The 26,726-nt window shown below is 28.8% G+C and overlaps 1 protein-coding gene across 10 annotated transcripts in view; it reads left to right on the top strand.

Moving 5' to 3' along the window:
* The window catches only part of LOC109603458 (fat-like cadherin-related tumor suppressor homolog), a 156,278-nt gene that overhangs the window by 98,183 nt on the left and 31,369 nt on the right, over positions 1 to 26,726 (top strand). The gene's annotated exons all lie outside the window — the stretch shown is intronic.

Below are 26,726 nucleotides of genomic sequence, written 5' to 3'. Positions count from 1 at the left end.
ATACTAATGTAGTAAAAAGTAAATTACTCAACTGATAGGTCATGAACAGTAAATTAAAATAAATTAAGCCCCATATTTCATGGTGGATTTTTATGTGAATCATTTAAGCAACAAAATCTTGAAAAATTATTATGATTAATTATAAAATTAAGGCACGAAAATTTGTGAGGATAAAGTGGAAAGAAAAATGCGTCTAATGGATATTAATTGGGGGTGTGTTGCTGAAGGGTTTATATTATTTATATATTATTAGGCTGAAAAGCTTAATGGCAGTTAATAAGGCCATTTGCCCAACTTATAATTTTACAGTAATTTTAAGCTAATTTGGTCTGGTGAAATATTAACGGTGATGTCTCATACACCGCAGTTAATTAACATTTATTTCATCAACGTGTTTAAATATTAAATAGAGTTCTGAGGTAATATAAATTAGGAGGAGGAGAATTCGTGGTAATTATTTGCTAATAAATTTGTGTAAAGTCTAAAGAAAGTCCGATAAATAGCCGACGATTATTCAATGTGTCTCATTGTTGGGGAACAGTCCGAAACACAATAAGAGGAAACAAATAAGAATCCATTAGAGCGGGGAACAAAAGATGATGTATGAAGTGGATATAAAATCCAGTTTCGGGGAGAGCTCCGGGTCCGACGTTGGGTCCCTCGAGCTCAACGGACCTTTTACCGATGAAATATAACATGTAATTAATTTTATCTTTGAATTAATTTAGTCGGGAATTATGTGCGCACCGACAAAACGCCCTTATTAACTAATATTAAGCTTTTTATGTACGCCGAGTGCAGATTTAATCCGGATATTGGCTAATTTATGTGAACGGGTCTCAGCACAATTTTACTTCGACCGATACACAGAATACACGTTAATACACGCTTTGGTTGTTTAATAAAGTTCCACAGGTAGTTACGAATAAAAGTGTTTCTGTATTATTCGGGGCCTGTCACAATAAATCGGGGCTGGAAAAAACGTCCGAACGTCCATTGGAGTGCATTCAAATTCCATTATGCAAAATAATGTACGGCGGACACGCCGTCCCCGGACGTGTGCCCTTTTTGACCAATTACGTGTCCCTTCGCTTTATGAATTAATTGCCGGTGTCCAGATAAAAAGCTACACTAATTTGTTGAACAACGGCTTAATGGTGTTTTTTGTTGGCACGTCAAAGCGACGCAAATTTGGTTGATGGGGAGACACAAATCGAATTGTTATTTCGTTTTATAGATGCTGAAGCTGATAAAATACGAAAGCGAAAGGATGTCGGAGATGAAGAAGCTTCGCTCCTCGATTTTATTGAAGACATGCTAAAGCAGAGTATTACGCCGTTTTGGTACATTATTTCAAATTTGGAAAATAAACTTTTTACTGTCAATCTCCTGTCGAGGAAAATTCGGAATTGGCGCAGACCGACGATGTAATCCTTCGTAATATTCTATCTGGGAAACAAGGAAATGGGGAGCGAGCCCTCTAAATTTTAATAAATATCCTCCAGTCTCCGACGACGCGAGGAAATCGACTTCTGATAACCAATAACCCATAGATACATAATTCCGTTGTTCCAACATTCCGAAAATTAAGACTCAATTAATAATCGACCCAATTAATAAATAACCCGTTGACATTTATGCAGAGAGAAAAACCATCGTCAAAGGTCGGGGGATGCGGATCAATAAAGTGTTGATTTATATTTCATCAACAACGTAATTCGCCATCAATCAATTATCCGTGAGCGAAATTGCGAAGCTTTCTCCAACTGAAACACGAATCCTGTAATCGCACGCATTTAGGGGGGAGAGAAATTGCCATTTTTACGCCCGTTATATCTACTGAGAACATAACAATTTTAAATTAGCTCAATTTATTTTTTCTTGTGTTCAAGCATATCTGTCGCAGCAACTCGGAAAGTATATTTCTCACTCGGGGAGTTGTAAGACGATATTCGGCGTCTTATGAAAATTTACACATCTCAGACTCGACAGCGTAATTTGATGTTTCGTTTTTCGCTTTGGATGATTCCTGAAATAATTTTTTCCGCAGCGAGTTATGATGAAAGTGCATCGATTGTGGTTTTGTAGCTTTTGTGGAAAATCGTCTGGAAATCGCTGAAATGGTCTCGCTTCACATAACATCTACATGTGCAGTTTCCTTTCACGTTCAAAGGATAAAAATCAAAATTAACTGTTTAGTTATTCTTTATTTGTAAGAATTATTCATTAAATTTTACATTTTCAGGCAAAAAATTAAGTTAAAATTTTACATTTTTTAGTAAAAATTATAAGAATTAAAGTTGACAGTTTAATTGTACCTGAAAATTTACATTTTCAGACAAATTTTACCATTTCTAATTAAAATATTACAATTACAAACAATTATTTATTAAATTTTATATGTTCAAACAAATTTCAGTTAAAATTTCTCAATTTCTAATTACAAATCACAAAAATTAAGATTAACATTTTGATTATTCCTGAAAATTAAACAATTATTCATTAAAATTTACTTTTTCAGAAGAGTTTTATTTAAAATTTTACAATTTTTAGTATAAATTACAAATATCAAAATTAAGAATTTACTTGTTCCTGAAAATTTATATTTTCAGGCAAATTTTACTTAAAATTTTACCATTTCTAATTAAAATATTACAATTATAAATAATTATTCATTAAATTTTATATGTTCAAACAAATTTCAGTTAAAATTTCACAATTTCTAATTACAAATTACAAAAATTAAGATTAACATTTTAATTATTCCTGAAAATTAAACAATTATTCATTAAAATTTACTTTTTCAGGAGTTTTATTTAAAATTTTACAATTTTTAGTATAAATTACAAAAATCAAAATTAACAATTTACTTGTTCTTGAAAATTTAAATTTTCAGGCAAATTTTACTTAAAATGTTACTATTTTTCTAATTAAAATATTACAATTACAAACAATTATTCATTAAATTTTATATGTTCAAAAAAATTTCAGTTAAATTTTTCACAATTTCTAATTACAAATCACAAAAATTAAGATAAACATTTTAATTATTCCTGAAAATTGAATAATTATTATTCATTAAAATTTAAATTTTCAGACGAATTTCAGTTAAAATTTTACAATTTCTATCTAAAAATCACAAAAATTAAAATTAACAGCGTAATTATTCCTGAAAATTGAATAATTATTCATTAAAATTCTATTTGTATTAAAAATTGCAAAAAACAAAATTGATTGAATAATTAAACAATTATTCTTGAAATTTTACATTTTCAACCAAATTTTGCTTAAAATTTAACCATTTCTAAGAAAAATATCACAATTACAAATAATTATTCATTAAATTTTATATATTGAAGCAAATTTCAGTTAAATTACGAAAATTTAAAGGAAAAAAGTTTAGATTTTCATCATTACGAGTTCTACTTGTTCCCAAATGTTAATCAATTATTTTAAATGAACTACATACTATTGAATAATAACCTAATTATTCAACAAATATAATATTAATATATAAAATAAAACAATAAAATATAAATTTTATAATATTTAACTACATAAAAATGTATAAAACATTGTCTATTTTATTAAAATAAAATTTGCTTGTTCATGAAATGGAGTTTATCAAATATTATTTTGTGAAATGAAATTTTTAACTAGATTTGTGGTTACAAATCATTTAACATTCATTTTTCGTTAACTAAACTTTGTTGATCAATAACAGTGACGCCTCTTTTAATAATTAATATGAAAGTATGTAATAATAGATTCAGTGGATTTTATCGTATTTGTTAATTTTAGTTTAAATTTATACACCCACTTAGTTAAGAATGTTAATGAAATTAATTTCCCTGAATTATTGATGCACTAATGATCCTTAATCTTAAAGTTTCATTATGGTTAAATGAATTAAAGTAAGTTTAAAAGTATTACCTAATCCATTATAAAGTTTAGTGTTTAGTTTAAGTTTCCTGTCTAATAGGTGATCACTTCTAAACGTTACATAATGTTAATTTGTCTTTTGTAAACTTTCAAATCGGGACTAAGAATATTTGTTGAAATCTTCCCGAAGGAGAACTACAATATTTCCTCAAAACTATTATTGTTGTTTTCGTTCCGGAGCAACTTGTGATATATTGCGTCAGTCCACCCAATAAAGATTTATCTGAACCAATTTTATCGACAATGTTGACCTTTACCCTAATTCTGGACACTAATAAAAAGTGGTCCAACACCGCAGAAAGAATTCAAATCAGGACAGGCAAAAGCTCATTGATATCATTTTTTGTGACACGACCTAATATAATGATGGAGATCGAAGCAGAAACAGGAACAGTTCCATGTAGAGGGTTAAAATGTCGGCGACGTCTCCGAGATTTAAATGACCCATCCGGTCCGGAATAAGACACATTCGGGACTGGCATCGGTTGAGCCGTGTCGGTATCCGATGTTCCGTTGACGCTGTCTTCGGCCAAATTGAAATTTACACGCCGGAGACATATTTTACACACCCCTCCGGCGTAAATCACTTAGCCACCTTCGGATTTATTTATTCATTAAGTACTTACATTGTAATTGGTTTTTGATGAAGTGGAACGGGTCCATTAGAAAATATTTCATAATGGCATCGTCCTTTGCCATTTCGAATGTCGCTTTGTAAAGTGGAAAGTTTGAAAGTTGCTCCGTAATAGACAATTCCCGACTTAAGGAAATTGAAAATCGAGCCGGGAGAAAACCTTTGGCGTTTTATAAAGGAGGATCCTCATCCACAATATCCATTCGGAGAAACGGCCATGTTGTCTGACGTTTTTCAACTAAATTACCTGTTTTGTTTATACGCAACAGTTTCAGAATTGTATTTGTATGTTGTGAACGGCGGAATAGTTTCATCAAGCAGAAAGGAGAATAAAGGGGAGGTGGAGAGGAGGAGAGGAGGAGAGGAGGAGAGAGAAATAGTTGTACGTACATAACACATACGGTTGGCGTGGCAGCATTTTTCATTTGTTCCGACCGTATAATCTAACCCATTTCCGGTTTGATAGCTTCACGGGACACGGTCCACAATCACGTTCGCCCCCGAAACTTCGTTCCCGCCGACGCCCCTCCAAGAGTTGCGTCCGACTTTTAAAACTGGCTCGGTGAGTTGAGGTCTTTTCATGTGTCTTGCCCTGTTTACAAAACCGTTGCGCCATATTTGCTGATATTGACGCGGCGTGATTTAGTGGGGTTGTTAACGGGAAGTGAGTGTATGAATGCGTTATTTCTTAAGTAGATGTTCAAGAATCGTAAATTCGCCAGATAATGTACATTTTATCGTTTCGGTCATATTGGTGTATAAACTGACACATCAAGTTATTTATGAAACACGAGCTTCGAATATAATAAGTCTCTTCTGCGTATGATGTCCATCATAAAATATGGGATTGAACTTTAATAGGCCATTTCATAGGCGGAGAGTAATATTCACAACCCTGTTTTACTCTATTCGATTGCACAACTATTTTCTTTCTTACAATTTGTAACTGGATCCCAAAATTGCCATTAACTTATCTACTGTATTGTGTTATTACAGCTTTTTATGCCAATTTTAAAATACAGAGAAGTGGTCAGAGAAATGACATTATAGTCTTCAATTAATAATTACACCTAAATTTAATCGTTTCTGATGTTTTAAAATTACTTTTTTGCCATTCTATAAATTTTCCTTTCTAAAATTAAACAATATTAATGATTTTTCATCAAAATTCCTGATAAATCAGCTAATATTACTTAATAATTATTAAAACTGGATAAAATTATGAAATCCTCAGTTTTAAAATCGGCTAATTTTAATGATTTATCATCAAAATTAACAAATATTACTATAATTATTGTGAATCTTGAAATTCTTTTAAAACTTTTAGAAAATGGATAAAATTATCAAATCTTCCGTTTTAAAATTAGCTAATTTTAATAATTTGTCATCAAAATGAACTAATATTACTTAATAATTATTATGAATCTTGAAATTCTTTTAAAACTTTTAGAAAATGGATAAAATTATGAAATCCTCCGTTTTAAAATCAGCTAATTTTAATAATTTGTCATCAAAATTAGCAAATATTACTTAATAACTATTGTGAATCTTGAAATTCTTTTAAAACTTTCAGAAAATGGATAAAATTATCAAATCTTCCGTTTTAAAATCAGCTAATTTTAATAATTCGTCATCAAAATTAGCAAAAATTACTTAATAATTATTGTGAATCTTGAAATTCTTTTAAAACTTTTAGAAAATGGGTAAAATTATGAAATCCTCCGTTTTAAAATCAGCTAATTTTAATGATTTGTCATCAAAATGAACTAATATTACTTAATAAATATTGTGAATCTTGAAATTCTTTTAAAACTTTTAGAAAATGTATAAAATCATGAAATCCTTCATTTTAAAATCAACTAATTTTAATAATTTGTCATCAAAATTAACTAATATCACTTAATAATTATTGTGAATCTTAAAATTCTTTTAAAACTTTTAGAAAATGGGTAAAATTATGAAATCCTCCGTTTTAAAATCAGCTAATTTTAATGATTTGTCATCAAAATGAACTAATATTACTTAATAAATATTGTGAATCTTAAAATTCTTTTAAAATTTTTAGAAAATGGATAAAATTATGAAATCCTCCGTTTTAAAATCAGCTAATTTTAATGATTTGTCATCAAAATTAACTAATATTACTTAATAAATATTGTGAATCTTAAAATTCTTTTAAAATTTTTAGAAAATGGATAAAATTATGAAATCCTCCGTTTTAAAATCAGCTAATTTTAATAATTTGTCATCAAAATTAGCAAATATTACTTAATAACTATTGTGAATCTTGAAATTCTTTTAAAACTTTTAGAAAATGGATAAAATTATGAAATCTTCCGTTATAAAATCAGCTAATTTTAATGATTCGTCATCAAAATTAGCAAATATTACTTAATAATTATTGTGAATCTTGAAATTCTTTTAAAACTTTTAGAAAATGGATAAAATTATGAAATCTTCCGTTATAAAATCAGCTAATTTTAATGATGTGTCATCAAAATGAACTAATATTACTTAATAAATATTGTGAATCTTGAAATTCTTTTAAAACTTTTAGAAAATGTATAAAATCATGAAATCCTTCATTTTAAAATCAACTAATTTTAATAATTTGTCATCAAAATTAACTAATATCACTTAATAATTATTGTGAATCTTAAAATTCTTTTAAAACTTTTAGAAAATGGGTAAAATTATGAAATCCTCCGTTTTAAAATCAGCTAATTTTAATGATTTGTCATCAAAATGAACTAATATTACTTAATAAATATTGTGAATCTTAAAATTCTTTTAAAATTTTTAGAAAATGGATAAAATTATGAAATCCTCCGTTTTAAAATCAGCTAATTTTAATGATTTGTCATCAAAATTAACTAATATTACTTAATAAATATTGTGAATCTTAAAATTCTTTTAAAATTTTTAGAAAATGGATAAAATTATGAAATCCTCCGTTTTAAAATCAGCTAATTTTAATAATTTGTCATCAAAATTAGCAAATATTACTTAATAACTATTGTGAATCTTGAAATTCTTTTAAAACTTTTAGAAAATGGATAAAATTATGAAATCTTCCGTTATAAAATCAGCTAATTTTAATGATTCGTCATCAAAATTAGCAAATATTACTTAATAATTATTGTGAATCTTGAAATTCTTTTAAAACTTTTAGAAAATGGATAAAATTATGAAATCTTCCGTTATAAAATCAGCTAATTTTAATGATGTGTCATCAAAATGAACTAATATTACTTAATAAATATTGTGAATCTTGAAATTCTTTTAAAACTTTTAGAAAATGTATAAAATCATGAAATCCTTCATTTTAAAATCAACTAATTTTAATAATTTGTCATCAAAATTAGCTAATATCACTTAATAATTATTGTGAATCTTAAAATTCTTTTAAAACTTTTAGAAAATGGGTAAAATTATGAAATCCTCCGTTTTAAAATCAGCTAATTTTAATGATTCGTCATCAAAATTAGCAAATATTACTTAATAATTATTGTGAATCTTGAAATTCTTTTAAAACTTTTAGAAAATAGATAAAATTATGAAATCTTCCGTTATAAAATCAGCTAATTTTAATGATGTGTCATCAAAATGAACTAATATTACTTAATAAATATTGTGAATCTTAAAATTCTTTTAAAATTTTTAGAAAATGGATAAAATTATGAAATCCTCCGTTTTAAAATCAACTAATTTTAATAATTTGTCATCAAAATTAGCAAATATTACTTAATAACTATTGTGAATCTTGAAATTCTTTTAAAACTTTCAGAAAATGGATAAAATTATCAAATCTTCCGTTTTAAAATCAGCTAATTTTAATGATTCGTCATCAAAATTAGCAAATATTACTTAATAATTATTGTGAATCTTGAAATTCTTTTAAAACTTTTAGAAAATAGATAAAATTATGAAATCTTCCGTTATAAAATCAGCTAATTTTAATGATGTGTCATCAAAATGAACTAATATTACTTAATAAATATTGTGAATCTTAAAATTCTTTTAAAATTTTTAGAAAATGGATAAAATTATGAAATCCTCCGTTTTAAAATCAACTAATTTTAATAATTTGTCATCAAAATTAGCAAATATTACTTAATAACTATTGTGAATCTTGAAATTCTTTTAAAACTTTCAGAAAATGGATAAAATTATCAAATCTTCCGTTTTAAAATCAGCTAATTTTCATGATTCGTCATCAAAATTAGCAAATATTACTTAATAATTATTGTGAATCTTGAAATTCTTTTAAAACTTTTAGAAAATAGATAAAATTATGAAATCTTCCGTTATAAAATCAGCTAATTTTAATGATGTGTCATCAAAATGAACTAATATTACTTAATAAATATTGTGAATCTTAAAATTCTTTTAAAATTTTTAGAAAATGGATAAAATTATGAAATCCTCCGTTTTAAAATCAACTAATTTTAATAATTTGTCATCAAAATTAGCAAATATTACTTAATAACTATTGTGAATCTTGAAATTCTTTTAAAACTTTCAGAAAATGGATAAAATTATCAAATCTTCCGTTTTAAAATCAGCTAATTTTAATAATTCGTCATCAAAATTAGCAAATATTACTTAATAAATATTGTGAATCTTAAAATTTTTAGAAAATGGATAAAATTATCAAATCTTCCGTTTTAAAATCAGCTAATTTTAATGATTCGTCATCAAAATTAGCAAATATTACTTAATAATTATTGTGAATCTTGAAATTCTTTTGAAACTTTTAGAAAATAGATAAAATTATGAAATCTTCCGTTATAAAATCAGCTAATTTTAATGAAGTGTCATCAAAACTTTTGATAAATCAGCTGCAAAAAAAAACTAAAAAGATAATTTTAAATGTAAGTGTTAAACAACAAAAAGTGGCATTTTAAAACAATTTCGTTATGGCATCCATGTTTTTAGTGTATCAAATTAAATTTACAAAATTCCCTTCCATTAGCCCGAATGCCAAAATCAATAAATGGCAATTTCATGAGCTTTGCATATTTGCATCGGCACCAAAAACTAAAAGAAACTTTGTCGATATTAAATTTGTTGAAAAAAGAGTTAGTTGTAAATTGGCCGGGTCGGTTTGGTGTGTTTGGAACGGCCCCTTGTTTGTTATTAGTTTGTTCGTGGGTCGAACAGTGAACAGTGTATGACAACGCCTATTAGTTCGACCCGTTTAAGTAACCCGAAAACTAATCCCTCACCGCCCCCGCCTTTGACCCCTCACTTGGAGGCGGCTCGAAATGGTCGGTGGTGGTCTGGGAAATTATAAGATCCCACTAATTATACCTTTAATGTGATTAACTCCATAGAAACGTTGGGTTAGTGTTGGTGTTAGGTTGGTTAACTATGTGCTAATGTCAATTAACGTCACTTATACATTTCTAAGCTACAAAGTGAACGCTATTGATTACTAACTAGTACCGGTAATCATTTATTTTTTTCACTTTCAGCTGTACTTCCTGACTTTCAGTAAAACAATTTGAGCCGGCAGCAATTTTGTTTAAAATTAGCAACAACATTTCGCTGAAATTTCAGTAATGAACATTCCAAATGGATAATTTATTTTCGATCGAACGGTTTAATGCAATTTGTTTGCATTCAATATTTCACATTTCCCGGAGTTGATTCGTTCCATCGTGTGAAGGCCACGCCTCTTTCCTTTCGACCTCGAAATTATCTCTAAAGAGGAATACGGGAAAAACGATCGATGGAAATACACCGCCACATTTCTCCGTGTGTCAGTCCGACTCACCTCTAACAAAAAATAAATGTTACAATTCGTTAAATATTCAATCGGTCAAACGAACGAACTTTCTCTCAATACACAGACAAAAGTTTATTCCTTCTGAAAGTCTTCCATGTCGAACTTAATCAATGTAACTTTTTACTTTTTTACAGTTTACAATTTTGAATATTTAATATCTTTATTTCGAGACTAAAGTAAAGTGGAAAACTGTGAGGATAAAAGTATGCTTATTAGTGAAATTTCCTCAATGAAATGAAGTTCTAGACAAAGAAACTTTCTAAGACAATTTTTACTTATTTCAACATTAAAAATTATACATATTACATTATAAAGTAATGACAAATTAAAAAGTTATATATTGGATTTGGAGGGCTCCCGTTTCTATTCATCCTATTTTATTCCCTGGTAAATATATTTTAAAACTATTAATCTTTTAATATTGTATGCATAATTTGGAAAAAAATGATGACCACTTTTGAAATTCATTTTAAATGTTTTATAATAATATGTAATCTTTAATCCTTTTATAATAACTTTCTTCAAAATTAAAACTGAAATAACTCAAAAACCTCTGTAATAATCAGAATTAATTAAAAGTACTTTTTTCTTCTAAATTGTCCAAAGAATATGAAAATTTTAATAGTTTTCAAAAATATTCAGTGGCGTAGAAAATAGAGTGAAATATACTGTATCATTAACTCTGAAATAACTCGAAAACGGGTGTAATAATCAAAATTAATTAGGGGTACTTTTATTTTCTAAATTATACAAAGGATATGAAAAGCTTAATAATTTTAGAAAAAATCCAATGACGTAGAAAGTAGAGTGAGAAAAAGAGGGGAATCTACGTCACTGTATCATTATAGGAAAGTTGATTACATTTAATTGTTGATATGTATTTTAGGATAATACACACCAAATTTAGAAACAATTGGTGCAAAGGTTACGGAAATATAAGAAAAAAACAATTTTCAATTGAATAATCGCCTCATTATTCAACTGATATGAGTGATATATTTTTTATACAATAAATTGAAGAAAATTGAAGGTGTTCATTTTTCATTTCTATAATAATATCTAATAAACATTATTTTAAATAGTTGTATTTTTCGTATTGACAATTAATTAAATGTTAAATGATTTGTTGTTAGAAAAAAAAATAATAATCAATTGTTGATTGTTAAATATTAAATTTTAATGGAGCACATTAAAATTTCGTAACGAATTTTTGCCATAATTATTATTAAATCAAAAGCATTAAATAACATTTATTTGACTGTGATCATTTATTAACGGTCCAATTATTTAACTATTTACATATATGAATATACTAAATTGAATAAAAAATGAATATTAATTAAGTGATTTAGATTTAATTCATATTTCCTTTATTATGGAAACTTGTTAATTTTTTTAACACTCATTTTAAAAAGGGAAAACCGTAATTAGTTATTGCCGTTACGACAATAATAGCAAAAGCATGAAAAGAAAAATTGTGGAGAGGTTTCCCGAGTTGAATGTTTCATTTCATCCGGCCGATTCTCCATTGAATCTTTTTTTGTGTGCACTTAACTCGACACCGCTAAAGATCAACTTTGGCAAAATACTTTTTCGATTGTCGTTCATATAAAGTTCCAACAGTCGCATCGGTTTGCTTGGGAACTGCTGTTTTTACGATTCGTAAAAACTTATTGAATTAGAAAAAGCTTATGCAACTTTGTTTTGCAATTCATCGATGCCCCTCCGTAAAACCGTAAAACTTTCAAACGACTTTCCCATCCGCAGATGTTTTACCCCCGAAAAGGTAAAAGGTAAAATGTTGCGGGAATAATGCGCACACACAACTATTACAGCTTCCTCTCAAAACTTACGACGTGGATTTAGTCGTTCATCAGCAAAAAATTGTGGATGTTAGTGCAAGTGACGTTACACGTTACACGTTACACGTTACACGTCGGAAAGTACAGGCAAAAGTTGGGGAACGTGTTTAAATTTTCGATGAAGTAATAAAGTATCGACATATCAGTAAAATAAGTGAACTGACAAAAATTGAGTTCATACGTTCATAAGCCGGAGAGACGATATTACACTTCCTTTTCTCCGCAATGTTGTAGCGAAAGAAACTCCCTTTTGTGAGCGAATTCTTTTCAATGAATTATTCATATAATTTCAGGAGGAAGTTGAATTTCTTTATACTCCCAAGTATGCTGAACTTTTGTTTGTGTTACTTTTACTAAATCACTTTTCCAACTAAACGTATAAAGGATACAATTATAATTAGTTTTATGGTATTTCATTTTGTGTTTTTAAACATTCGTACATTACATTACATTCTCCCCGTTTTGTCCTTAATATTTTCATACCCACTTCTTTTGTGTTTATGATGACGGCAGATAAATTGCATTCTATTTTAGGTGGGAAAGAACTTTTTTGGGTCCCCACACGAAGGTGCGGACAGAAGGAATTCGTATTTATAATATTGCATGCGACCCTCAACAAATATACACAACCGGAGAATTTTGAATATATGGAAAATTTAAATAAAAGGGGACGAGCCGAACATACGGAATGGGAGAGAATAAAATTCGATGGCGAAGAATATGTCAAGTAATCAATGGAATTGATGTCATGGACCTATTGAACCATTTTCTTTTTACTGATGGAAAATGAAGAACAGACATTTTGTCAGTCGTATCAGTTCCTGAGTTAGTTAAACATTTTTCACATTCATTCATTCATATATTAATTTGATTATGAATATTTAATATAATTGAATAGATGTTGAGATTTGGATTTGATGTTGTACGGGGCGGTCGTAAGTTTGACAAAATCCCCGACAGAAATGCGGCCAAGATTGATGGGTTTCGCATTGGCACACACCGAACGTGCCTCCACCGAATTTATCTGGTTCGCAGTTGACGTCTCCATCAGTTTTTCCTCGGTTTCCTGGTCACGTTTAATCTATTGTTTGTCACAAATGATATCGTTGCCAAACACGCTCATAATTCACATTATCCACTGATTTTTCCATACCTCCTTGTACCGCATACGTAACGACACAACGAAACATTCATTCATTCGTTCATAAATCGGGCTCAAATTAATCATTCATCGGGGTGCGTGGATCAATCAATAGAAGAACTTTTCGATCCCAAACTTTAAAATATAATATCAAATATTCATGAACGTGACGGACAGTTTTTGAAGTAATTCCGTTTTCATCGCGGACTCAGACATATTTTTGCACTTTCGGGGGTTAATTTTTAATGATGGCTTCGAGTGTTTTTGGGAAGTTGCCTTTTTACGATCGCATTTTATATTCATCGCTTGTAATTTTATATTTTCATTGTCTTTGTAATTTACTAACATGAGTGTTGAATGTTGCCAATGAATATGTCAAATAAATATACTATGAAAATTAATTAGATATAGTATACATTAAATAATGTATTAGTATATACTAATTTTCAGTTACTTAATACCAAATAAATAGTTAATATTGTAGTGTAATAAATAGTAAATACTGTTACTAATTTTATACCAGTTAACGTATTAGCTATATTAAATAGTATTTAGTATATACTAAATATCAGTTACTTCTCAATTTACTAAATAGTAAAAGTTACTTCGAATTTTGTGTGAATGTGTATAATATATATAAATTCTAAAAAATTACTACTTTTATACTAGTCAACATACTAGTTATATTGAATAATATTTAGTATATACTGGATATCTGTTGCTTTTCACTGACTAAATAGTAAATTTTTCTACGAATTTTGTACTAATATAATAAATGATATTTAATGTGTTATAAATATCAATTGCTTAATAAAAATACGAATAATAATAACGTATACTAATTTTATACTAGTAAATATACAAGTTTAATAAATAATATTTGGAATACTGAATATTAATTACTTAATAAAAAATATAAATTCTAAAAAATTACTATTTTTGTACTAATAGACGTACTAGATATATTGAATAAATTTAGTATATACTAGATATCTGTTGCTTTTCATTAACTAAATAGTAAAATCATCTACGAATTTTGTACTAATTATAACAAATGATATTTAATGTGTTATAAATATCAATTACTTAATAAAAAATACAAATAATAAAAACTTATACTAATTTTATACTACTAAATATACTAGTTTAATAAATAATATTTGGAATACTGAATATTAATTACTTAATAAAAATATATATTTTAAAAAACTATAACTTTTATACTAGTAAACGTACTAAACATATTGAATAATATTTAGCATATACCAGATATATTTTGCTATAATTACTAAAAAATTCTATTAAGATTATACTAATAAACGTATTAGTATATTAAGTAGTAAACTTACTAGTTACATTAAATAGTATTTAGTATAAACTAAATATATGTTACTTCACAATTTACTAAATAGTAAAAGTTACTTCGAATTTTGTGTGAATGTATATAGTATATATAAGTTCTAAAAAATTACTACTTTTATACTAGTAAAACGTACTAGTTATATTGAATAATATTTAGTATATACTGGATATGTATTTTTCTCTAACTAAATAGTAAAAGTTGCTACGAATTTTGTTCTAATTATAATAAATGATATTTAATGTATAATAAATATCAATTGTCTAATAAGAAATACGAATAATAAAAACTGATACTAATTTTATACTAGTAAATATACTACTTTAATAAATAATATTTGGAATACTGAATATTAATTACTTAATAAAAAATATAAATTCTAAAAAATTATTACTAGTAAACGTTTTAGATATATTGAATAATACTTAGTATATACTAGATATCTTTTGTTATAATTATTAAAAAAAAGTATTAATTTTATACTAATAAACGTACTAGTATATTGAGTAGTAAACTTACTATTTACATTAAATAGTATTTATTATACATTTAATTTTAAGTAAATAAAATGTTTTGTGCTATAAAATTGTAGTAGTATTTACTATATACTAAGTATCAGTTAGTTAATATTTTATAGGGGCACAGTTTTATGTGTGTATTGTGTCGTTAAAATGGAGAAATGCGAAGAGACAATCTGAAAAAAGGTGATAGCAGCGATTTGCCCTGTTTCGGCATTATTAAGAAGGAAAAAAGGTGAAAAATGCGATGTTTGTTTTGAAGGTTGCGCATCCGCGTTAAGATAAACAACCTATTTCCGGGACGGATATAAATGGAATCGGGGACGTTGTTGCGTATACAAGTCGGTCGCGCTCCCCCGTGAGGCATTTGTCACCGGTTTGTTTAGATTGATGATCTAAGATGCGGGGAGTATGAACGCGTTCAAAAGTGGCGGAGCGGAGGACCACCGCCGCACCCCATTTCTGTTTCTTCATTTTGCGTTTTCGCCAACCGTCCGAGGTATGATGTATCATCACGCACACTTACGCATTTCATCGGTTCGATATTCATCCGCTTTTATGGGGCTCGTTTCCTCCCTCGACGACTTCAGTCAGTCAGCTGCTCAGGTGTGGGGGGAACAACATTTAAAAACACACGTTACCTTTATATTTCAGATAAAACTGCTGACCTCAATGTGTGCACTCGTAAACTTTTATACGTACATACCGTAAATTTTAATCGACTTGAATTATTAAATTAAATCTTCCTTCTTCAATCGTAAAAACTTTGCCAGAAAAGATAATTGGGCAAGTTTTTAATTTAATTACAGTTATGAACAGTATGTAAACTTTACTGCTCAACATTTACTGACAAAGTAACTTTTTATGAATAGTGTCAAATGGAAGTTTCATACATTTGTATGTCGCCTCTAAGGATTATTTTCTCTCTGCCGCTCCCAAGATTGTTGGATTCATTCAATGATTAAATTATTCCGCACGATCGCCCAAATATTCAATTGGATAAATAATAAATTCGGAAGTTTATTGTTACACCGGGGACGATTTAAAAAGACGTAAGAACCTATCGTAGATAACAACTGGGCGACCGAAAGTGAATATTTTAGTCGGCATCTATCGCCTCCTTATCATTCGGACACCGTTTGACCGGCCGTATTTTCGGAATCAGGCGGATTCCTGATTTATAAGTTGCTTGCGTTTTCAGTCGTGGGACTTTTATATGGTTGCAATTTCCGATTTTGTTGGCGTGTTCCTTACTTATTCTCTGAATATTTGATTTTCCGCGGGTAAGCAGGACTACAAAGTTGTACGTGCTCGGGACACGACCCCGATATCATCCTGCATTTACAAATACTAAGCATACATTGTCTCGTACAAACACATGCTCACTTCAGTTTATGACTATGTTGTCCCCTATATAATATTTAACAACGATTTCTTGTACTAATTGTTGCCTAATGCAATATAGGTGTGCACTGCCACCTATACGACAATAGGCTCACTCACACACAAGTACAGATTTCTATAATAATTTCATCTCACTTCTTATAATTCACTTATACTAGACAATGTTTACATTAAATAATAATTGGGCCAAATAAAATAAAATTAATGAAATGTACTGCAAAACATTGAGTTTTATATCTTATTAACGTAATGAGTTAATTCGGTTAATTTTGGGAAGGGGGGAATCCCTCATTATAAAAGTAAATGATCACATTTTAACCAGCCAGATAAATTGGTAAATGGATTCGAAAACTTCCACAAAGTTAAAATTTAATATCAATTAAAAAACAACTTGAAAATAAAAGTTTACGAGCTGAAAATAAAAGTTTATTAGAAATAACATTACGCTTTAATCAAATTTCGTGATGAAATCATCTTGGGCGACTTTGAAGTACTTTAAAAAATGCCACATTTAAATTAGAACGTTTTGGGGGATGGGGGAGTTTTTCGTTAATTAGTGGGCAAAATCGTTGACGAGTTTGGCGTGTAATTCTCCGAAGATATAATGGAAATAACGCTCGATACGCAGAAGGTATTATTAAAACAAATTCATCTCTGAAAGCCAATTTACATTGTCATGCTTTATGTAAATAGAGAGCGGCAGGCGAGCATAAACATTTCGCGATCTGAATATTCAAACACTTCAGGCCGACTAGTCGAGTCTGGCCTGTCAATTTTCCCTACCTGTTATCTAAAAATGCGATGTTGATCATTTTAACATTTATTTGTTTGCATTCGTGTCTCATTCAAACATCAAATACTTTTATCCCCAACTATTGAATAATGATTGTATTAACTTGTACTTTACATTTATTATTCGTATAAGTTGTATAATACGATATTACTCAATCGATATGTCAAATCTAAATATTTTATCTCTTTTATTCTTTTGATATTTACCTAAAGTAAATTTAAAAAATATTTACTCTACTTTATCTAAATTTAAATTTTAAAACAAAATATCTTTCTCAAACTTGTATAGAAGTTGGTAATGTAAACTTATATTATGAACTTGTAAAAGATATTTTTTTGTATAATTACTTATGATTAATTAACTTTAATCATATTTTGAATTTGTATTTATAATTTATATGGGTTGAATAATGAGATATTACTCAATCGATTTGTCAAATCTAAATAAATTAACTCTTTCATTCTTTTGAAGTGTGTAACCTTTTAAGAGATAGAAATTTAGAAAATATTTTCTTTACTTTGTCTAAATTTAAATTTTAAAACAAAATATTTTTAGCAAAATTATATCTTTCTAAAAATTGCTTTTCTATGCAATTACCTATGGTTAATGAATTTTGAATAATGAAACATTACTCAATTGATATGTCAAATCTAAATAAATTAACTATTTTTATTTTGATATTTATGACCTTTAAAAAGTCATAAATTATATATAAAAAATATTTTCTGTACTTTATCTAAATCTAAATTTTAAAACAAAATATCTTTCTCTGAACTTATAATTCATGTATAAGATACTTTTTTGTATAATTACTTATGATTATTTGAATTTGTATGTGTTGAATAATGATATATTACTCAATCAATTTGTCAAATCCAAATTAATTAACTCTTTCATTCTGTTGAAGTGTATAACCTTTTAAGAGATAGAAATTTAAAAAATATTTTCTTTACTTTATCTAAATCTAAATTTTAAAACAAAATATTTTTAGTAAAATTATATAAAAGATGGTAATCCATCTAAAAATTGCTTTTCTATGTAATTACCTTTGATTAGTAAACTTTAGTCCTGTTTTGTATTTGTATTCATTATTTATATAAGTTGAGTAATGAGACATTACTCAATTGATACGTCAAATCTAAATAAATTATCTATTTTATTATTTTGATATTTATGACCTTTGAAAAGACATATAAATTAAATATAAAAAATATTTTCTGTACTTTATCTAATTATACAGATGGTGGTAAAGTGACTTTATATTATTATATAGACTTATAACACACGTAAAAGTTACTTTTGTGTGTAATTGCCTATTTAACTTTATAAATCATTTTGTTGTAGACATAGACGAAATATAATTTAACTTGTTCAAAATGGCGATGATCTTCGGGGAGTCAGATTTAATCAGACGGTTGAGTGGTTCACCTATTAATTTACAATGCACAGTTACTTTCAACAATATTACGACGTTATTAATATGGGAGATTTACGGCGGTAATTATGTAAAAAAATCACAGTTACGACACGCGTAATTTGACATCCCCGCAAATGAAAATGTCTGGCGAGCGTCGCGACGCCTCTTCAATTATCTACGACGACCTTTGTCAGCAGTCAAGCCGGAAACGTGACATGACACCGCGGATTGATTATTCCATCGATAGCGTTATAAATATCGCTTAAGTTGTCGCACACATTTAAGTGCTTTTTCCACCGCCAAATTTACAATCTGCATTTATTAATTAATTAATTAATTAATTACCGTGTTTCCTGTACTTTAGTGAATACATAAAAATTTCGTGTGTATGTGGACTAATTAAATTATGGCAACAAATGAATAATTTAATTAAAATTTCATACTGTTCTTGAAGATAATAAAGTTAGTTCTCTTTGATATATTTTTTCCAATTTATGAATACATACACTTTCCTGTATTACGTATTAATTAAGTTGAAATAAATTGTAGGAAACTGGTAAATTAATTTAATCAAAAGTACGTGAATGCGCAGAGAAAAGTTTGAACGAATGTTGTTTCTATTCACGTTGGAAAATGTGAAATTAGCAATGTATTACGGAGTAAGTCGATAGACAGATATATTTACACACATCCAAGCCATAGAATAGTTGAATCAATATTTAATTTCCGTTGGACGGTCTTTTGGGAAATTTATTATACTGATTAGGACTGTGGGATTTTTGCATAACAAAATGTCCTGAATTTCGAAATGTGTTCACGTTGTTATTAGTTCATCTTATTAATCAAACATAGAAGGGGACGATTTGTTGTTTATTACCCTGTTTAATTATATCAAAGGTAATTAATGACAATTTTATTGTAGCTTGAAACGTACTTTCTGCGTTGCATGTTGAATTTATATCAAAATCTAATCTGGCTGTAGTGTACAATCAAATTAAATTATAGTCGCATGCGAAAACACTTGTAGTTTGTCTTTTTCCAATATTGCATGTCGATTATTACTCCTTTCTTTCTCGTCAAATTGCACACTTATTCAAAGGGATGGACTCCTTAAATAACTAACCACTTCACTCAACAATCAACAGATTTATGATTATTATTATTAGTTGTCAGTATATATCACAAAGTATAAAATTTGAATAATAAAGTGACAAACTCCCCCAAAAACCAATATCAATAACACCGTGAAATGTTCTGCAGATTTTTCATTTAGTCAGTCAATTTTGTCTGCTTTATTGCTTTTATATTAAAGTAATCAAACGTAAAAACACCAATAACAGATTTCCGTTTTCAGTTTTTTTATAAAGAGCATCGACATCGACAAAATGAACGCAACGAATGGAACGTACATATTTGGAAAAGGGGAAGTTTATTTTACAGTTATCCTTTGAAATGTAAACTTCATTTTTGGCACAACCAATACACTAAATTAAACGAGTGTTTTCACGACTTTATTACATATTTATCATTATTACTATTTCTAACATTAATTAACAGTACTTATTAGTAATAAGTATATACTATTGTATACTCAAACATTAAAAATTAGGTATAACCATAATTGTTGTAACACTGAAATTGCTTGAGCAGTTTGTACTTATTGAGCAATTAATTTTAAAGACTACAATTTAATATTCACGTAAGTTTCGGTGTTTTTATTTGTGAAAATATTGTGCAGAAACTAATGCTAATAAGTTAAGTTTATTAAGATTACAAAACTCGTTAAAGTTACTTACACCAACTTTTGCATAAGTTTCAGATTTCAGATTTGCGAGGCACTGTTTGTGACCACGTTTCGAAAACGGTATGAATACATTTTTATGTTGTAATTGGTAAAAATAATTGTCGAAACAACGCCGCCCGTTATTAATGCGTTAATAAAACAAAACTTATAAAAGGGCATTAAAAACATGGGAAACAGTGAACGCGACTCTCTAAATGAAAACTACGTCGACTACACCAGAATTACCTTTTACGACGCCGTTAAACTTTACGATACGGCCAAAAACGAAGGGAAAAATCAAGAAAATTTGCGTTAATAGCTCAGATACTCTTTTCTTTAATGTCCACCGCCGAACTTAATACTAAACACCACACAACCATCGATTAGACATTAAATTCAAATTGGGGCTTACGGCAATATTTCCAATTAATTACAATTGCAAATTCTGAGTTTTAAAGAATGCAAGGAGAACCTAATAATATTCTGCAGACAATCTGTCTTGCACAAACATGTTCTTTGTTTCACCTTCAAAGGAAATTTTAAGCTTGAATTAATTTAAATCCTTAAACTCCCCCTTTTCCATTTAGTTACATTTAGACATTTTTATTCCAACACTCCATTGTTTTACGTGTGCAAAACATTAAAGCATTGTTCTAAGCTGCACCAGAAATTAATAAATAGATCTATAAGAAAAGGGAGGAGGAAATTTAATAATGAAATTTGTCCGAAGAGAAACAAACAGCTTTGGTGGAATCGAATGTTGGCTTCATCAAGAACCGCCCGAGGAATATAATGGTGTTCAGTGAATCTAATGTTACTGTTGCCTAGATAAAAGAGTTCGTAATAAAGTCTTTCAACTGTTCCACATTGTTTCTTATTCATGTGAAAATTCGCCGTAAAAGCAAAACTGTGTCGTTATCACAGAATGTGTCGAAAAAAGAAAAATGTTTGTGCTTCGACGGTGTGTTTATGAAATACGCTTTATTGAAAGTCTGCTTTTGATTTTTAATAATGGAATCAATTTCCTTGTTCCACGGCTTATTGTCTTCATGTTAAAACACGCATGCATTGATTGATCCTTTTTTTCCCCTTCGTTGTTTTGTAGCGATAAAATTAACTGTATACTTCCTTCAAAATGATTTCATAATTAACCATTCGATCAACTTGAAAGCTTTATAACTTAATTAGTTATTCCACTTTGAAGTATTTCATAAAATTATACTGAGTGCATTTCATTATTCTTATTGTGTATCAATTTTAGCTAAATCTTTTTTTAATTTAATATCAATAATAAACATTTTAATGTTCAACTCAAGAATATTCAGTTTCTGTTTAGGTTTTTAAGTAATTTAGAAATCTAATAAATATTCTAGAATATAATATTTAGTATTCTAGATGTATAAAAATAGTTTAGAAATTTTAGTAATTTATTGATATTCTTAATATTTTAATGTTTAAATTAATAATATCATAATACTAATTTCTGTTTAAGTATTCTAGAAACAATTATTCTTTAGAAATTTTAATAATTTATTGTTATACTTAACATTTTGATGCTTAAGTCAATAATATTTAGTTTCTGCTTAGATTTTAAAGTACAAATTGAGAATAATATAGTATGAACTTGGTTATATAATCTATTTTATAAGCATAATGTATAATATTCAAAATAATTGTTGATAGTTATATACTGTTAATATGTTAGAATTAGTTAATAATGTCTATTTTAAGATAAAATAATATTTATTCCCTTTGATTTAAAGGAATGGTATTAAAATTGAAAATGAGTGAATCGATCTGTTGGAAGATTTACCGCCCCTTTCTCCTCAAGAAAAATTCGAGGGAAAAAGAAGTAGAAAAAAGTTGTAAAAGAGCCCGGTTAGTAGATTAAATAGATATGTAGCTGTTCCGCTTAGGGTGATTTATTGCACTGATATAAGCCGATTATTACCCATTAGTAATTTACGGCTTGTATAACTGAACTTTTCCAAAAAAAAAAAACTGCCTAATGATCACACAGGAATAACATGTTGATTCAACTTGGGGGGCCGATTTCAATTTATTATTTAAGATTTATGTTTTCAGATGGGGGTGCCTTAATAAAATATTATTTCTTTAAATGAGACTCATTTTAGTGTAAAAATATACCGTTTTAATTAGTTTCAGCTGCACTACAAACTGTAATTAAACGAAATCACTAATTAAGGCAGTCACATGCAATTTTAATAATTCCTCGCGTTTCCTAAAAACGTTTTTCAAACAAAATAGCGGTTTCCTTTTAGTGTCAGTGGCAAAAACACTTCCGTCTAACTCGTTTTAAATCGATTTGTGCGCATAAAATATTTACGTTTGTTTCAAAATTGACTTGAACCAGTTTAAAAAGTGAACATCGAATATTGTGTGCGACACAAAAACGCCATAAATACGAAACTGATTGAACCTGTCACGGATAAAAATCGTTCAATTATGAACGTACGTACGACGACCGAAAGAAATAATTGATTTTGTTTTGTGGGGAGAGCATCAGAAAATTTGATTGATGAAAGGGCGGACGGACGTTAAATGCATCGTTGGGTAGCTGCATTTACCCTCGACAACTTTCTAGTTGACTTTGCTGCTTTTTTTAATGCGCTCCGCTGATTTTATTCCTTTCGTGCACTGCGCTTGACTAAAAAATGTTATATTTGCTTGTTTGTTGGGGTTGTTTATTGTCGTCAATTATTTAGATTTAATTTCCGTGTATTTTACGGACCTAGCCTGGCTGGGGCTGCATTTTATCTAGCTTCGTTATATATAATAATAGTTTTGAAAAGTGGTAATATCGTGTCGTCGGCACACCCTCCCCATTATTTATGCCTCTTTAGAATTCTTCGAATATAACTCAATATTTTATTTCTCTTGATGGATTTATGGTCATTCAAGGCTTAAAAAGTGCCCAAACTTTATTAGTTTGGAGGTGGGAAGTTGGGGGAATCCCAACTTGAACTCGCATGAATATGAACACGAAGAGAGAAAAATGGCAGATTAAACGACAAGTTGTGCATCGGCCCTTATTTAAATATTTGGAGTGGTGTTGCGATGCTGATTACGTGCATGCATTCGTTTTATTTTTGCATAGAAACTCGAACGGTCCTCGAAAATGGGTTTCGCGTGTTCAAAAGAACTTGTACAGTGTTCGGTAAAAAAATATATCCGTTTCACAATGTGAATTATTGCCTCTATTTCGCAAGAGCGGATTTACACACAACATTTTCTATACATATGCATATTTCATATCTAAATGAGGCCTCCGCCAACACTAATTTAAAAAGAGTGCAATCGATAAAATACAATATACATGTTTATTCAGAGATTGGGATAATCCCGATGAAAAATACTGAGTCCCGAATTAAATTTAAATGAGGCCCGGCCCCGTTTTGGGGAATTGTGCAGCGGCTGCACAAAATTTTACACTTTAGGAATTTATTTGAATTAGGAATTTTACGAGTCGGTCGGACCCGCGGTGTTGATTATATTGTTGAACGGCACTGACCCGGGGCAACCGCTTCTTTTGTATACGTGAGACGTGAACGACGACGATGGGATGTTCGGAACGGAGTGGACGTGCCGGAGGCGAAACATCACCGGCTCTGCTCGTAAAATGGCCGGTCTCTGTGGAACTCGCGATTATATTATGTTATCGACATTTTTACACACACAGACACACGCGACGACATTTAAAGCTACATACGTGCACTCCATCATTATTTGCCTTCAAACGATTACACATTACCTGACGAAATTTCAAAGTGGAATCAATTTACTCAATAATTTTAGCAGTAATAATTACAATAGTAACATTAACTCATAAGAAGTGATTAGATTATTATACTTATATACTTAAATACAACAATAAATTGTTAAATTATTTAAATAATACATGTCATATTTATAAAATACTTAAAAAACCTCAGCAAAACTTAAATTTTTATATATTTATGTATAAATATAAATGTGTATCCGGAATATTGTGTACTCTAGGTTGCCTACCTCAGCCGAAAACGTTAAACCACGACATCCCGAAAACGAAAGAGATATACATGTTGTACTTTGATATTTTCTTGTAATAAACGGTAATATTGTGTTCTTCTACAACACACTGTCCTTACAAATATAAAAATTCTATAATTTTATTAATTTAAATATTAAAACATTAAATGTAACATTGAGTTACTAATATTTTTAAATAATAAATGTTATATTTCTAAAATACTTAAAAAAACTAAGCAGAAATGAAATTTATATTAATTTAAACATTAAAATATTAAATATAGCATTTAATTACTAAACTTTCTACATAAATACATGTAACCGGAATATTGCGTAGTCTGAGTTGCCTACTTCAGCCGAAAACGTTAAACTACGACATCCCGGAAACGAAAGAAGAAGGTCAACAGTCAGCATATGTATGTACGTGTAAACGTTAATATTGTGTTCTTCTATAACACCCTGTCCTTACAAATAGAAGTATAATAATAGGAGTATATTAAAATAATGAATTTTCTAAAATACTAATATAAATATTTACAACATCAAATACGTATTAAAACTGTGGAATATCAACATAACAAAACAGGACGACGTAAAACACAATACAGCTCTAATATTAATAGTATGAATAGTATTATGGAAGAGCTTTCGGAGCGAATTTGATGAAGGCACCATGACGTGGGCACATTCGGCCTCAGCCCTCCGCCTGCGCCTCCGCCGAGGAAGATTTATTAAAATTGATTGCGAAGTAAATGCGTAAAAGATCCGCAGTGAAAGGGAGGAGGGCAATTGATGAAATTTTGAATGCGCTTAAAACATTAAAAAGGCAATTGAAATCCATTAGTCGCGTGTGGGGTGCACGGGGGTGGTTTGGGAGTACGGCGCCGCGGCGTGTTCGTTTTGGGACAGGCAAACATGTTAGTTCCGCACTTGCAGACGAGTTCAAAGCGAAACGCTTCTTAATTAAATTTACCAGGAATATGGATTATATGTACCTATATTCCTGAGTCCTCGACTTGGAAAATTCACTTAGCATTTGCATACATTATAAATTAACGACTATTCATCTCCACTTGTTTTCACTTAAATAACTCGACCCCGAAACATCCACCCACCCTCCTACCCAGTATCGCTCCCAATTTAATTAACTGGCTCATCCCCTTCCTAATAATTAATCGTCCAATTTAAAAGAAGTTGTACAACAAAATTACGGTTACGGAGTATTCGTATCAGTGTGTGCGAAATCCGGTCGGATTATTCAGACAGACGTAACGTATTTATTCGAGATGCACATACGGACATATTTCTTGTTTTCCAAACAGCGGAATCTGGAATTATGAAGTAGAGTGCACTCAAATAAATCTAAACACTGCATTCGTTCTAATCCCTCTTATGCGTCTGCTCCACATTTTTACTACTTCATTCGTTTTGCTGCACCTTCGTGATAACGTTATAATAAATGTTTCTATGAATATTTTATTGATGCTGTTACAAATTAACGCCATGCTATTAATTATTGTTGTGGTCTAAAGTGCACTTCATTGTTTGTAACCACCAAATAATAAATATTATACTTCTAGAATACTTAATTACTAACTAATAATTTCTGGATAATAAATGTTATATTTCTAGAATACTTAAAAACTTAAGCAGAAATTATTTTTTTATAAATTTATACATTAAAATATTTTATACATCAATAAATTACTAAAATTTCTAAATAGTAAATGTTATATTTCTAGAATACTTAAAAACTTAAGCAGAAATTAATTTTTTTATAAATTTATTCATTAAAATATTAGATACATAAATAAATTGCTAAAATTCCTAAATAATAAATGTTATTTTTCTAAAATATTTAAAAAACCTATACAGAAATTAAGTTTTTATTAATTTAAACATTGTAACACTAAATTATTAAAATTTCTAGATAATAATTGTTATATTTTTAGAATACTTAAAAACCTAAGCAGAAATTAAGTTTTTATTAATTTAAACATTAAAATATTACATGTAACACTAAATTACTAAAATTTCTAGATAATAAATGTT

Source organism: Aethina tumida, chromosome 3 (genome assembly GCF_024364675.1).
Source record: "Aethina tumida isolate Nest 87 chromosome 3, icAetTumi1.1, whole genome shotgun sequence".
Classification (NCBI taxonomy): Eukaryota; Metazoa; Arthropoda; class Insecta; order Coleoptera; family Nitidulidae; genus Aethina; species Aethina tumida.
Note: the sequence above shows the minus strand (reverse complement) of the source record. Positions and strands in the feature narration are given on the sequence as shown.